This window comes from Onychomys torridus, chromosome X (assembly GCF_903995425.1).
Source record: "Onychomys torridus chromosome X, mOncTor1.1, whole genome shotgun sequence".
In the NCBI taxonomy this organism is placed as follows: Eukaryota; Metazoa; Chordata; class Mammalia; order Rodentia; family Cricetidae; genus Onychomys; species Onychomys torridus.
In genome coordinates, this window is record NC_050466.1 from 85,983,298 (window position 1) to 85,999,598 (window position 16,301).

A 16,301-nucleotide genomic window follows, 5' to 3' on the forward strand; every position below is an offset into this window, starting at 1 on the left:
AAGTGCACCAGCTGCAAGGTAGGCTTTATGGATTTGTTTTTTTCTTTTATTCTATTTAGCAAATCTAAATTGTTTTGCAAAGGATAAATGTTTACTTTTAAATAATATACTTAACAAATTTATTTCTTTGATAAATATTTCTTTAATGAATACTGTACAATGGGCATTGTTTTAGATACTGGAAATATGCCAGTTAATAACACAAATAAAAATCCCTGTCATTGTAAGGAGGACTTAATTATTTTCCCCTACAACATTTTCTCTCCTTCAACTAGCGACTTTGAAGATCCACCTTGCACACCTCTCTCTGCCACTCTTTTGATGGTTGGAATTTTGTAGTGTTTCTGGGCTCAGGTACTAATTTTCCCAATCTGAAGATAAACCCATACTGAAACCTGGGAACTATTTAAACCCAAATAAGACAGTATTTGAATTGCATCAGCTCATAGACACATGGGGACACCAGGCATGTACTTAGAAACCTGTAATCAGAAGCACTTATCATAAGACCTATATAATATAGTAAGTGTTCAGTGTAATTTTCAGTGTAATTTTAGGAACCATAAATCATGAACCTAAGTATGAAAGTTTAAGTGTTCTTTTATGTCCGTCCATTCTCCAATATCACAAATAGAGATATTCTTTCTGTCCAGAATAACCATTTACTTGACCTGTGCCCCAACTCTGAGTTCTGACTCTTTTCCTTTCAAAGTTCCTACATATTACATATGCTTTCAGATAAAAAACTCCCTCCCTTACTAACTTCTCCATCTCTACTTTCTTCTCATCTGTAAATAGATCTAAGCTCTTTTTTTTTCCTTAAAAAGGTCCTGCTATCTAAAGCTCATTTCCATGTAGGTCTCTTTCCTTATTTAATCTAATTTCTTACAATTAATAATTAAATTTGCTATGGATTAACTATTTGTGTCCTCAAAAAATATATATGGAGATATAATTCTCTGAGAGGTAGAACATTTGATAGATGACTAAAGAATAAAAATATGAGCTCATGAATGGCATTAGTGTTTTAAAATATTTTAATATTTTGTTCAATTATTATTTCCTTTTTGCTTGCACTTTAAATATAAAGCTAAATAATAAACGGGTACAACCAAGGCATTTTATCTCATAGGTATACCTTCCCATTAGGTCCTTCTCTAAGTTTCCTACTATACTGTTCAAGCTACAGGTGATGCTTGGCAAGGGGGAGGGGAGAGATTTTCTTAGGTAGCACCATCAAGAGGCTGGGAGCTGGTAATGAGAGCATCAGGGACAAGACGATGTTCGCATGCATATGTCCATTCACATTTACTTGAATTCTAAGCCTGAGCCTCTGGACTGATGATGAACTATGAGAATCAGTCATTCTTATGAAGGAAGAAAGAAGCCATCTCTTCGTGCAATAACGTTTATAATCTTTAGAGTTTCATCGTGGTTTCCTGGCCATTCATCCTTGGTTACTCAAACATCTTATGCCTGATGTTGGCAGAAGTGACTCAGATCCTCAGATGGAAAACTTGTGATTCCTATGCTTGCAGTAAAAGACAGCACGCATTTTAGAAGAAGAAGTACTGTTTGAACTAAGAAGCCCTAGGCTCTGTCCTGAGTTGAAAACCAGAACTTACCTGCATTCCAACCCCAAGGACAAGCAGGTGTGAGGGAATCACCATCCCCCATGCAAAGCATGAACAGGACATCTCCAAGGCATTAGTACAATAAAATGCCAGAGTACTAATTTTCTGTCTTCCTTATCATATTTTTAGTAGGTTTCTGTTTCTGTATCAGAATACTACAGAATAAAGTAGCTTATAAACAACAGGAATTCATTTCTCACAGTTTTAGAGGATGTAGAGTATAAGTATCTAGTCTTTATTGAGGTACATTATACTTTACTCTTTTCTCTCATCTCCCCTTGACTCTTTCAATCTGCCTCATTATTGTCAAAATACCTTTTGACAATAACATCTTTGTAAAACTTGAGACTTTTCAAAACACAATCCCTCATACACTTTAACTAAAACTCAGTTTTCTGTACCCTGTTCTATAACATAAGTCACATATACAAAAACTAAGACAGTGCCAATCTTTTCCTAATTGTTTTCCCTATATTTAGTCCTCTTCTTCCACTGAGGCTGAAGACACCTTAATAACAGCTTTTTATTATCTACATCAATGCACTTCATGAACCTTCAGATAATCATTAATATTATTGGCATAGAATTGTATCCATATGGTCATATTTCTACCAATGTTATAATTTGTTTTCAATTTCTACATAAAAAATGATTTGTCTATTCTCAGAAAATTTTACTTCCTTCAAGAATTTTAAATCCAGTAGCCCTGATTTCTTTCAATTTCTTTTATTTAAATTCTGATGTTTGTTTAGGCCTGGTCATCAAGTTGAACTTGAAGCACACTAACTTTGGATTCCTCCGCTTGAGTATTATAATTCTGATGATGAACAATGTGTCCTGCCAGTTTCCTCATATGTTCATAATCTATTCCACACTTATTATTTGACTCAGTGTATATTGGCAATACCTACATTTTCCCCACAACCTACAAAACTTCTCTACCCAAGTTATACTATCTGTCAGGTAAATGAACATTTCTATTCATTTGCATTCTTCTTGATTATCAACAAATATAAACAGTGTCCTTCACCAGTTAAACTTTGAGGATTAAGCTAGGCAAATTTTAGGCCAAAACATAGAACTGAAACTTTGTGTTGTTGTTCAGATAAAGATTTTAGATAAGACACAAAAATAAATCATATATTAGAAATGACTTGATTTTACTGAAATTGAAAATTTTTGATCTGTGTGAGAATATATTTTCTAAAATATTAGAGAAACAGGAGTAGTGATATACCTCAGTCAGTAAAATATTTATGATACACACATAAAAACTTGAATTTTTTTCTCCAGAACACATGCAAAAGTGAAATGCAGTCGTGTGACCTTAGAAACCCAGAACTGAGAAATCAGGAGGATTCCTGGGAGTTGCTGACAATCGGCCTAGTCTAATTTGTAAGATCCAGGCCAATGAGAGACCCAGTATTAAAGAACAAGGTAGACAGCTCCTAAGGGAAACACCCACTTTATCCCACTTCCCTTCATTTGGCAGAAGCAAAACACAAAGAGAGTAGGTAGTGAGAAATAAACAACATACTATATCCACTTAAAACGTACATTGTAGCATTAGCCATTATGGAAATGTAAAGTAAAACTGCTTTGAAATTCCGTCTAATTTGGGTTAAAGTAGCGATCAGCAACAAAACAAATGGCAAACAGTGTTGGCTAAGATGTGGAGAAAGAAGAACCCATATTCACTGTTGTTAGCAATTTAACCTGACACAGTTACTATGGAAATCATTATATACACTAATTTAACATTTTATTCCTCTTCTCCCATCTCCCTTCAACTCTTCTAATCTCTCCAAAAATAGAAATTCCATGGTACCCAGAGATAATACTCTTGGGAATATGCCCAAAGGGCTTTCTATCTGATTGCAGAGATACTTATACACCTATGTTTGTTGCTCCCATGTTCACAATAGCTGGGGATGAGGGAGAGATAATGAAATTGTGGTGTATGTATACAATGAAGATTTATTTGGGTGTAAAGAAAAATGAAATTACAAAATTTGCAGGGAAGTGGATGGATTTGGAAATACATGAAGTGAGGAAACCCAGGCCCAGAAAGACAAATATCATATGCTCCTTCATATGAAGATCTTAACTTTGAATTTTCATATTTTTGTGTTTATATTGTGAGTATCTATAGAAGCCAGCTAGAAAAAAAAGGAACTATGGGATGGTGGGATTTACAGTTGGGGGAGAGATCTTGAGGAGGGCAGTAAAAAACAAAGAAGGTAAAAGTAAAAGGGCTGATACTAAGAATGGAATGGTTTACAAGGAGACAAGGATGATGTCATGGAAGAAAAATAGGGGCTGTGGAAAGAATCAAGAGAAACAAGCACCAAGCCAGGTAAAAACCCTTTGTCTACAATGGTGTATTACATCTAAGATACACTAGGGGAATGGTGTACTACCTCTAAGGTACACTAGTACAATGGTGTACTACCTCTAAGATACACTAGGGCAATGGTTTTCTACCTCTAAGGAAACTAGGGCAATGGTATACCACCTCTAAGATTCACTAGGACAATCGTGTACTACCTCTAAGGTACACTAGTACAATGGTGTACTACCTCTATGGTACACTAGTACGATAGTGTACTACCTCTTAGATACACTAGCACAATGGTGTACTACATCTAAGACACAGTAGGGCAATGGAGTACTACCTCTAAGATATACTAGGCCAATGGTGTACTACCTCTAAGATACACTATGACAATGGTGAACTACCTCTAAGATACACTAGTACAATGGTGTACTACCTCTAAAATACTCTAAGACAATGGTGTACTACCTCCAAGGTACTCTAAGACAATGGTGTACTACCTCTAAGATACACTAGGACTACGGTGTACTACCACTAAGATACACTAGGCCAATGGTGTACTACCTCTAATATACAATAAAACAATGGTGAACTACCTCTAAGATACACTAGGACAATGGAGTACTACCTCTATGATACACTAGGACAATGGTGTACTACCTCTAGATACACTAGTACAATGGGGTACTATTGTTAACATACACTAAGACAATGGTGTACTACCTCTAAGATACACTAGGACAACATTGTGCTACCTCTAAGATACGCTAGGATAATGGTGTACTCCCTCTAAGATACACATGGACAATGGTGTATGACATCTAAGATACACTCAGCCAGTAGTGTACTACTCCTGAGATACACTAGGACAATTGTGTACTACCTGTTAGACACACTATTACAATAGTATACTACTCTAAGATACACTAGGGTAATGGTGCACTACCTCTAAGATACACTAGGACAATTGTGTACTACCTCTAAGATAAACCACGGCAATGGTGTACTACCTCTAAGATACACTAGGACAATGGTGTATTCCCTCTAAGACACACTAGGACTAGGACAATGGTGTACTAACTCTAAGATACACTAGGAAAATGGTGAACTACCTCTAATATACACTAGGGCAATGGTGTACTAACTCTAAGATACACTACAACAATGGTGTACTGCCTCTAAGATACATTAGGACAATGGTGTACTACCTCTAAGATACACCAGAGCAATGGTGTACTACCTAAAGTATACACTAAGACAATGGTGTATTCCCTCTTAGATACAATAGGACAATGGTGTACTACCTCAAAAATATACTATGGCAATGGTATTCTACCTCTAAGATACACCAGGACAGTGCTTTACTACCTCTAAGGTACACTACAACTATGGTGGCACAGTGTTTTTGGGAGTAACCAACCAATTATTGATTTGACTTAAATCCCAGTTCATGAGATAGAACCTGTACCTGACAGTGTTTGAGAGATCTAGAAACTGATACTAGATAGCTTAGGGACCTGGCAGAAAATCAATAGTGGTTTAAAAAAAATATAGTGATAAAAATGTCTCCTGATGATATTCTGCTATGCTCATAGATTAGTGCTTTGTTCAGGAGAAATTTCTTCCTGCAGCTGATGGGAACAAATTCGTAGACCTGCATCCAGACATTTCTCAGGGAGTGATAGGTCTTGGAAACACTCAACATAAATGAGATGTCTCCATCCAATCCCTCTCCTTAGAGCTCAGGGGACCCCTCAAAAGAAGAGGCAGAAGGTGTGTAAGAGCCAGAGGGAATGGAGCACACAAAGGAAATGAGGCCCTTTAAATCAACATGAGCAAAGTTCATATTAACTGACAAAGACTGAAGCAGAATTCACAGGACCTGCTCACATCTGCATCAGGTCCCTTGGACTTACATTATGACTTCTAGTCTAGTGTTTTTATGGGATTGCTGAGTGTGTAAACAAGTGTGTCTTTGAGTCTTAGGCCTCTCTTGGGCTCTTTCCTTTTGTTGGTTTGTCTTGTCCAACTTCAGTGTGACAGGTTTTTGTTTTATAATATATTTTATTTTTGTTATATTTCTTAAATGAATGAATGAATGAAAATCTAGCCTCTAGGGTAAAGGTTACTTTACACCTGTTGGGAGAGGGAAATCAGTTTTCTCCAGTGGAGTGACACTGGGTATATCAACTGCTCCAGGGCAGGCCCCATGTTCAGGAGTAGCTGGCCAATATATAATGGACTTCACAGTTTTTTATATGTGTGCTTTTATTTGGTTAAAGTTTGGTGTGCTTTATTATTTTGTTGTTCTATTTGGGCAGTGCATTTTTTTAGGTATAGGTGTTTTGATGTTCTATTTTTTGAGAACTCCCAATGTTGGGTGAGTAGGGAGAAAGAGAGTATCTGGAAGGTGATCAAAACACATTTAAATATTGTTTTAAATGATAAAAACAATCAAAAAGAGAAATAAGTAAAACTAGTTACAAAAGAAAAAACTGAGCAAATGAAAAAATACATACAAGCTAATTAAAAAATAATGAAAAGAGAATTGCAATAGAAGTACCTATGTTGGTGAAAATGGTGTTCCCAGAAGTAATAGAATTTAAAATGAAAATTCCAGTGCCAGGTTTAAGATGGCTCCCTTAATTATTGGCCAGGAAGTTCCTTGAAATTCTCCAAACAATACATGCTATCATCATTGCTCTTTGTTGCCCTCCAGAACTAGGTATTAATACTGTATTGCTGGAGACACTATTCACTTGGAGAAAGAATACATAAATTAGTTTAGAACTGAGCAGGAAGCTTCTTTCCTGCTGGCTACCATTAATAGCGCTAGAAGGTGCTGCACAGGTTGCTGTGGGAGAAAGTTCATCAACACAATTTTAAAACAGTTACTTAAAATTTAAATATAAAAATCATTAGAGAAAATAAAATGCCAATCTTGAAACTTCGATGAACTCTTATTATTCTTCAGTTCCCTTTTAAGATTCAATCAGGTCTTTGATCAGCTCTTTCTCTACTTCCCTACATTGTTCTTTACACACTTTCTATTCATTGCACTTTGTTAATTGTGAGATGACAACTTTGATCCCTTACCATGAAAATTAGCATCCTCAGCAGGAGCTGCCTCAACTACTTCATTTTTCCCTCTTGTGATTTTAAATGTCTCTACAATGATGACTTATAAATATAAATATAAATGACTCTCAAATAGCTCTAACACATCCCATCCTGAATTGAATTTCTTTCAAGGTGAAATATTTTCTTTTGATTTAGAAAGTTGCTTCCCCTCAAGCTGAGATCCTAGAAGAATTTCTATACTCATTGCCAAATTTTAATATACACTCACTTTTGGACTTACTGCAGTCAGGAATTTTTTTAAATTTTGTTTATTTTTTGGAAATTTTTATGTGAATACTGAATTTACATTATACCCCCTTCTTTTCATCCACTCACTCCTCCTCTGTCCTCTTCCCCATTCTTTTTCAAATTCATGGCCCCTTATTCTTTATTATTGCTACATGTTTATACATGTAAGTTTTTAAATGAAACCAGTTGAGTTGATTTACGGTTGTTTATATGTGGATGCATTTAGGGCTGATCATTGGGATTGGATAACTTATTAGAAGGCTCATCTCTGGAGAAGACTGGTTCTCCCTCTCTTAGCAGCCATTAGTTTGCTATATCTATTCACGTATGGGTGTGGCCTTATGAGATTTTCCCATCCATATTGGCGTGCCAAGTGGTATCGCCATTACATAAAACTTGTTTAGGTGACCACACTGGAGAGCTCTCATGAGTGCAACTTCTCTATCATATGTAGAAGACTGCCTTTCAATGCATGTCCTGGTCCTCTGGCTCTTAAAATCTTCCTACTTACTCTTCCTCAATGTTTCTGAGCTTTCCATGTAGGACTTGTGTTGTAGATGTATCAACTGGAGTTGGGCACCCCCAAATCAGGTACTTGGTGTCTTTTAAAGAGTTGTGGCTTTCTGTAATGGTGTCTATCAGCCACCAAAAGAAGCTTCTTTGATGAGAGGAGAGACCTATACTTAACTGTGAATATAAACATCACTATTTAGAATGCAGTTAGAAATTATACTAATTTAAGAAAGTGTCAGCAATACATTCTCCTCTGGGAACCTTATACTCATCATCCATAGGTAGAGGGCTAAGCTTTTAATTCTCTCCTATTGAGCAGGACTTAAACAATATTACATGTTGGTTGGTTACCCAAAGGATGTTAAGTGTTATCCTTGTACTGTATCCTCAGACTGTCTTCCCATGTCAATCATGGCTGTGATTTAAAGGTGTTACAACTGGGTAGTACTATTGATTGCTTTTTCCATTGGTTGCTTGCCAATCTCCTTCTGTTATTATAAGAGCTAGTCCTCAGGAATGAGGCTTCAAGGTTTGCTCCAAATCAATTTCTCTAAGTCCTGTGCTCAAGGTATATGGTATCTTCAACAACGGGGCATTACCTTCAATTTCCAAGGGCCACAGTAGCTTATATTATTTTGGAGTCTTTTGAAATCCCTTGACCAACAACTTAAAAGGTTTCCCATGCCTGGCACTGATGTTTTGTTAATATATTTGGCTATCACTCATATAAGGAATGAGTTCTATTGTTCTTCAATTACCACAAAATTTGCTACACACTAGCAAGGTTTTCCTTTACAGTCCCTTTTTCTGTTTTACACTCTGTCGACTCTTCTATGCTTCTTAAGATTCTTTTCTCAGTGGTTCTCAGCACTACTTTCAATTTGTTTTAATTTTAACTATACCACAGATTCTCCTCTTTCATGATCTGCCTCACCTCTAATTGTCTACTAAATATTAGATTTCTTCAAGGTGCTCTCTTTAGGCCAGTGACCTTATCACTTTACATATTCTTGTTATTTCAAATACTCTAAAGGCTGAATTGTCATTTTGTATGTGGATAACTCTTCACCCTGGCATATTTCTAAGTTTATGCATATTCAGCAGTGATATAAAATATATTTGTAGTTAAACTCATGCTAATTTATTAATAATCTCCAAGCCTCATCTTATGTTATGCATAAAAGTTAATGGCACCATATCAATGACAAATGCACAGACTTCTCCCAAACCCCAGGTCATGTCTAGTCAACATGAATTCCTACAAATTTCAGATTGCAAATATTTATAGAAATAGTTTTTCATTCTTATTTTCATTATCATTGGCCTATCTTCTATGTAGACTAATATAGATTCCTCTCTTTTCATTATTTTCCTCCGAACTTGTTATTTTAAATATCCGGACTGTACAGAAGCCAGAAGAGGCTATAAAAATATACACCTAACTTGCCTCTACATAAAAGTTTTCATTGTCCCTAGGATGATGTATTTCCAATAGTTTTTTTGGTTAGCCCACACAACAGTACTTAAAGTTACAAATTCATCTTCAAGGTTTTCTTAAGACAACTTCATAAATGGAAAAAGAAATATTCTTTCCCACTTATAAGTCAAAGTATAAAATATTCATATTTCTTAATATTATAATATCTGTAACCTGATCCCTCCCCTACTCCAAGCTGCTTTGCAAGTCTGCCTTCAAAAAGTGTTAAGTATTGAGATATAGGTTTTTCACAGATTCATGTACATGTGTATAGGTGTGCATACATACACACTTTTCTGTTTTGAAATAAAAGCTTAGAAAATGTATTCTGTCACAACTGCAGTGATTGATATGTGCAACTACCCTGCTGCTTCCAGAAAGTACTGTTTCCTTATAGTCATCCACTGCCTCTGGCTCTTACACTCTTTCCACGCCCTCTTCAACAATGATCCTTGAACTTTGCAAGGCAGTGGTATGATACAAATGTCTTATTTAGGGCTGAGCATTCATCCTTCTTTTATTCCTCTGCATCTTGACTAGTTGTTGACCACAATTCAAGTGGAAGGCAACACATCCAAGAGTATATGGGCAATATAAATAAGGTTTGATGAGTTTGAGAAAACAGAACAAGAAAAGGATACAAACTTGGATGGGTAGAGAAGTTGTGGTGGGTATGATGGGAGTTGAAGGAGGGAGTAAATACCATCTTTGTATAAAATTCTCAAGGAACTAATAAAAATAAAATGCTTAGAAAATATGGAACATTCTGCATGCTTAGTCTTTCACAACTATGGTTTGTTTTGTTTCTTTGTTTTCTTTTGCTTTCATGTCCACTGTCATCTCATTTCTACTCCTTGCCACACAGCAGAGGTAGCCTTGACTAAGGTCTCTCCTTAACTTTCACATCCCCAAACTCATGGACACCATTTTGTTTTAGCTTTGCTTGAAATCATTATTACATTTTGCATTGTTTATTATCCCATTCTTGAAATTTTATATGGTTATATGATACAAATCATTCTTGACTTGTGACCCATATTTTGTTGTCTTAGTCTCATTTCTGCATGTATCATATATACTCATATCCTTTCTCAACACACACACTTGCTAAGTAATCTTATCCATGACAATTATTTCAACTTTCCCATCTAATGCAAATAGTCTATCTGAATATTTTCACTTATACTTACTTCTCTCCAGAGTATGAATATATCTTCATCTGAATGTCTCCCAAGGCCCTCAAATTCAACATGTTCAACTCAGATTAATTGTTATCTTAGTGCTGGTGAAATTCCTATTTTTTTCCTAGTTGGTTGCACTAACATTTATCCTGTTACCTAAACTACAAATCTCACTTGATCTTGGTATCTTCCTTTCTCTCATCCCTCCACCATATCTGATAAATCACAAGTTCTATTGATTTTATCTCATAAATGTTCCAGAATTTGATAGCTTCTTTCTGTTCATGCTGAAACTATGCTCCTTCAAGACCAAATAATTTCATGCCTAGTGAAATAAAATAAACTCTCAGATCTCTGTGCTTCTAATAGTCTCTAATCCATCTTTTTTTGACAGAGTGCCCTTTCTATCTGAAACTCCCTACATGACTCAAGCATTTTCACTAACTATGTACTACCAAAAAAAGATTTATAAAAATGGACCCTTCCCACTCTCATGCCCAAAGCAAAGATCACTGACAAAATTGATGTGTTCTTCCTATAGGAGCTCAAAATGGCTTTGAAATCATATTTACATAGTTTTTCAAGAAGCAAACTATCAACTAATCATAGTTGGAAAGCAAGTTAGCCTTCAATTCAATATTGAACTCAGAGAAAAATAAAATTTATCCTACTTGTAAGCTCAGTCTCTTAAAGATCAGTCGTTCTGATCATCTAAGCAAGTATGTCTGAAGTCATTTTCTGCCAACAAAATTTCAGATTCCAGCAAATTTTGGTGATTTGTGCTTTCCTAAACATGTCATATTCTCTCATGTCACTTAATATATTTTTTTTAAGAAAAACAATTCATACTACTTTAAAAGCCTATTTATTTTAGTCACTTGTCTAATGAAGTAACAAAATATTTGACAAAATAATTTAAGTATGGAACAGTTTATTTTGACTCACAATTGGAAGATGTGGTTCATCTTGAAGGAGAAGTTATGCAGCAAGAGTGTAAAGAACGTTGTCATATAGCATCAGTGGACATACTGAGCTACAGACAATGGAATGGTACTGTCCACATTTAAAGTGGGTCTTCCTTCTTCAGTAAAACCTTTCTGGGAATAACTTCCTAGAAAAGGCCAGAGGTGTGTTTTCATGATGATTATAAATTCAGTCAAAGTAACAACAGAGATTAAAATCTCTATTTGACCAATTTCTACACATTCATCAAATATAAGCTACTTTATAAGACTCTAAAATATGCTGTACTGCATACAGTATACAGTATTACATTTAATTGTGTTGGAAGTATGTGCATATTCTTTTGGCTTTAACAATAACAGTAAAAATAATCATCTTAAAATTACTTAGTACATGCCAAGTATTCTTTTAAATGTTTTATGTATAAAGACTCATTTAACTAACCCTCAAAATAGACTTATGAGGTAAATTTATTCTTTTCTCATTTTTTAATTGAAAATAGATTTTTTCCTCATATAATATATCCTAATTACTATTTCCCCTTCCATTATTCCTCCAAGGTCTTCCCCATCACACTTCCCATTCAGATCCACTCCCTTTCTATCTCTCATTAAAAAATTTGCTTCTAAGGGACAATAGTAAAATAAAATAAATAAGATAAAACAAAAACTAACACACTTAAGTCAGATGAACTAAACAGAAGAAAAAGAGCCTAAGAGTAGGCACAAAGACAGAGACCCACTCATTTGCACATTCAGGAATCTCACAAAAACACTAGACTGGAAGCTATAATATAAGTACAGGGGACCTGTCTGGTGCAGACTCATGCAGGGGCCTGTGCATGCTGCCTCGGTCTCATGGTTATGTCGGTTTTGTGGGTCTTGTATCCTTGGTGTCTTCCATCCTTTCTGACTCTTACACTCTTTCTGCCTCCTCTTATGCAGGGTTTTCTGAGGCCTGAGCAGAGGGATTTTATGAAAACACCCTGTGTAGAGTCGAGTGTTCCAAGGTCTCTCACTCTTTTCACATTGTCTGGCTGTGGACCTCTGTATTTGTTCCCATCTGCTGCAGGCAGAATTTTCTCTGATGATGATTTAGCAAAGCACTGATCTAAAACAGAATGTTCTTAGAAGTCATTTTATTGTAACATTTTTGTGAAACAGCAGCATTTGGTTTTACCCCATGTTTCTGGACTTTGTATTATCAGTTTCTTGGACATCCAAGCAGTGTCATGTGTGGGTTCCAGCATGTGGAGTGGGCTTTAATATAAATCAGATGTTGCTTGGTTACTCCAACCAAATTTGTGCCACTGTTGCCTGAGCCTATCTTGCAGGCAGCACACACACACCATTGTAGATCAAATGATTTATAGGTGGTTTGGTGTCTGCATTTATCTTTTGGTAGCATGGAGAATACGTTCCTTTACCAAAGATGCTAGAATGCAGGGATGAAGGTTCTGTGTGGGCATCAGCTCAACATCTCCACATTCAATGAGTTACAAAAGTGATATCATCAATGGGACCTTGCCATGAGTTTGTGGAGAGCAAGCTATAGTCTTGGCAACAAACTGGGTTGTTTGGGGATTTCCATGGGACCCCTTTGGCCAGTAACTCAATTAGATAAAACCCAATAATCCTACTGGAAGCTTCAGTTGGTGACAAGAGAGAGTCAGTTGGGGTTCTGTCTCCCCTATTATTTGGTGATTTAATTTAGATTGTCTTTGTATATGTACATATTTTATTAATCTTCTCTTATATTAGGCTTCCCTACTACCCCTAAATGGCCCTTAATTATAGTTATCTCTCCCCATTTTCCCTCACACATCCTCCCTCCCTCTCCACTTGACCCCGGGTCTGAAGCCTCCCATCAATAACTGCCTATTTTATTCCCTTTTCCTAATGAGATATGCCTATCCTCCTAGTCCCTTATTTGATACCATATCTTTGTGTTTCTGTTCATTGTAGCTTTGTTATCATTGACTTAACAGCCAATATCCACATATAAGCAAATACACATATTTCTCTTTCTTGTTCTGGGATACCTCATTCAGAATATTTTTTTCTAGTTACATCCATTTGCCTGAAATTTTCAAGGTTTCATTTTTAATGGCCAAATAACATTGTATATTTGTACCACATTATCTTTATCCATTCTGTTGAGGAAGATCTAGATTGTTTCCAATTTCTGGGTATTATGAATAGAGCATCAATGAACATGGTTGAGCAAGTGTCTCTGCAGTAGGATGTAGTGTCCTTTGGGTATCTTCCCAGAGTTATATAGCTGACCTTGAGATAAATCAAGTCCCATCTTCATGAGAAACTGCCATACTGATTTTCATAATGGCAATACAAATTTGTAGTCATAACAGCAATGGATGTGTGTTCTTACTCCATCCAGCCATTGATGCCAGCACAAGAAGTCACTTGTGTTACTGAACTTAGCCAAACTGATTGGTATAAGATGAAGTTTCAAAGTAGATTTGATTTGAATTTCCCTGTTGTATAAGGATATTGAACACTAAGTGTTTCTCAGCCATTTGAGTTTCCTCTACTGAGAATTCTATTTAGATCTGTACTGTGTCTTTTAATTGGGTTATTTGTTTTCTTGGTATCTAGTTTTTTAACTCTTTATATATTTTGAATATTAGCCCTCTATCAGATATGTAGTTGGTAAAAATCTTTTCTCAATCTGTAGGATTTCACTTTCTCTGAATGACAGTTGTCCTCTGCCCTATTCATGAAGGTTTTCAGTTTCATGAGGTCCCATTTATTAATTGGTGATTTGATCTTACTTCCTGTCTTACCAGTGTTCAGTTCAAAATCTTCTCTCATGCTGATGAGTTCAAGGCTCTTCCCACTTCCTCTTCTATCAGGTTCAGTATATCTGATTTTATGTTGAGGTCTTTGATCCATATGGATGTGAGGTTTTCAGGGTGATAAGTATGGTTCTACTTTCATACTCCTACCTGCAGACATCCAGTTAGACCAGCACCATATGTTGAAGATGCTATCTTTTTTTTCCATTCTGTATTTCTGGTTTCTTGATCAAAAATCAGGTGTCCATAGGTGTGTGGATGTGTATCTGTATATTTGATTGGATTCTGGTGATCCATGGGTCTATTTATGTGCCAATGCCATGCAGTTTTTTATTCCCATAGCTTTGTACAATATGAATCAGGAAGACAATACTTCCAGCAGGTTATTTTAGTTAGTTTGTATTTTTATGCAGGAGTGGTTTAGCTATCCTGGGTTTTATGTATATTTTTATGTGTTTCTAGGTATTTGGAGTTGACACTTAGGACGGGCTAGAAGAAGTGGCCTGAGGAGGTCCTGAAGAGGGTGGAGAGCAGGTAATTCCATCAGGATATGCTTAATCCCTTGGGAATGAGGGCAGCAAGTGAACAGAAGCAAATGCAGTGAATGAGACTAGGGAATTAGAGTTGGAGGTGTTAAGGGAGAGGAGAAGATATGCAGTTAGTCTACCTGCTTCCCTAGCGGGAGTCTACTTTGTGATTTTTATCTTGAGACCAAGGAATCAAAATGCGAGCATATTAACTAAATGCCTTGCTTAGAACTGCCCAAGCAAGAAGTAGCTGATTTAGAATATAAATTTAATTCAGAATCAAAAGAAGAGGTGTATATTACATAATACATCCTGATCTCATTCATTTTTCTTTACAAAACAGTGTCCAGTGTTTAATAGGACTTAGTAAGACTTAATTTCATTATAAGAATGAATAAATAAGAGAGGAAGGGAAGTGAAAGGAAATAAGAAGAAAAGAAATAAAAATGGGAGAGTGGTATAGAGTAAGGAAGAGAAAAATAGATCTTTAACATGATTAGTGAATTTCACTGAGACAGAGCATCAGATCAAGCAAACTGTCCACAAGATCAGTAAATCTCATTCATTTATAATATTACTTTATCATTATAGACATAAAAGAGACTATATCACTTCAGCAACACTAGTTTTTAGACATATTGATACATTCTTTTATAAAACATCAGAAATCATTGATTCAACTATATGAATGATGTTTATGCTGCCATTAGTAGTCACATTTTTAAAAGATACATCAAAGCCATAGAGAAATGTTCATGTGTTTTTAAACTGAATAACAGAAAACAAAAAATAGTTATAATTTAGCATTATTTATAAAAATGTAAAGGTGCTTTGTAGCATGAATCTTAAAACAAACAAACCCAGCATGAATAAAAACAAACCCAGAGACAGGTATTGGGGTGAACATTGGAAGATCAGAGAAACAGAACCAGCCACAGCTAACCTCACCTTGCCAACTTCTCAGCTGCTCTCATTTCCTCAAACTGGAAGCCTCTGAGTCCTCATGCAAATGGATCTCAGCTGAACTGCTGCTAAAAGCCTAAAAGCATCCAGGTGGTGGTGGCTTATGCCTGTAATCCCAGCACTAGGGAGGCAGAGCCAGGTGAATCTCTATGAGTTTGAGGCCAGCCTGGGCTACCAAGTGAGTTCCAGGAAAGGTACAAAGCTACACAGGGAAACCCTGTCTCAAAATACAAAACAAAACAAAACAAAACAAAACAAACAAACAAAAAAGCCTAAAAGCTTAAAAAGCTAAAGTTCCTGGTCCACATGCCTTATATATCTTTCTGCTTCCTGCCATCACTTTGTAGGATTAAAGGCATATGTCTTTCCCAAGCAAGAAATGAACTCTCAAGAGCTGGGAATAAAGGTGTATGTCACCATGCCTAGCTGTTTCCAGTGTGGCCTTTCTGCCTCCAGAAATCTAGGATTAGAGGCATGAGCTACCACTGCCTAACCTCTATGTTTAATATAGTTGCTGTTCTGTT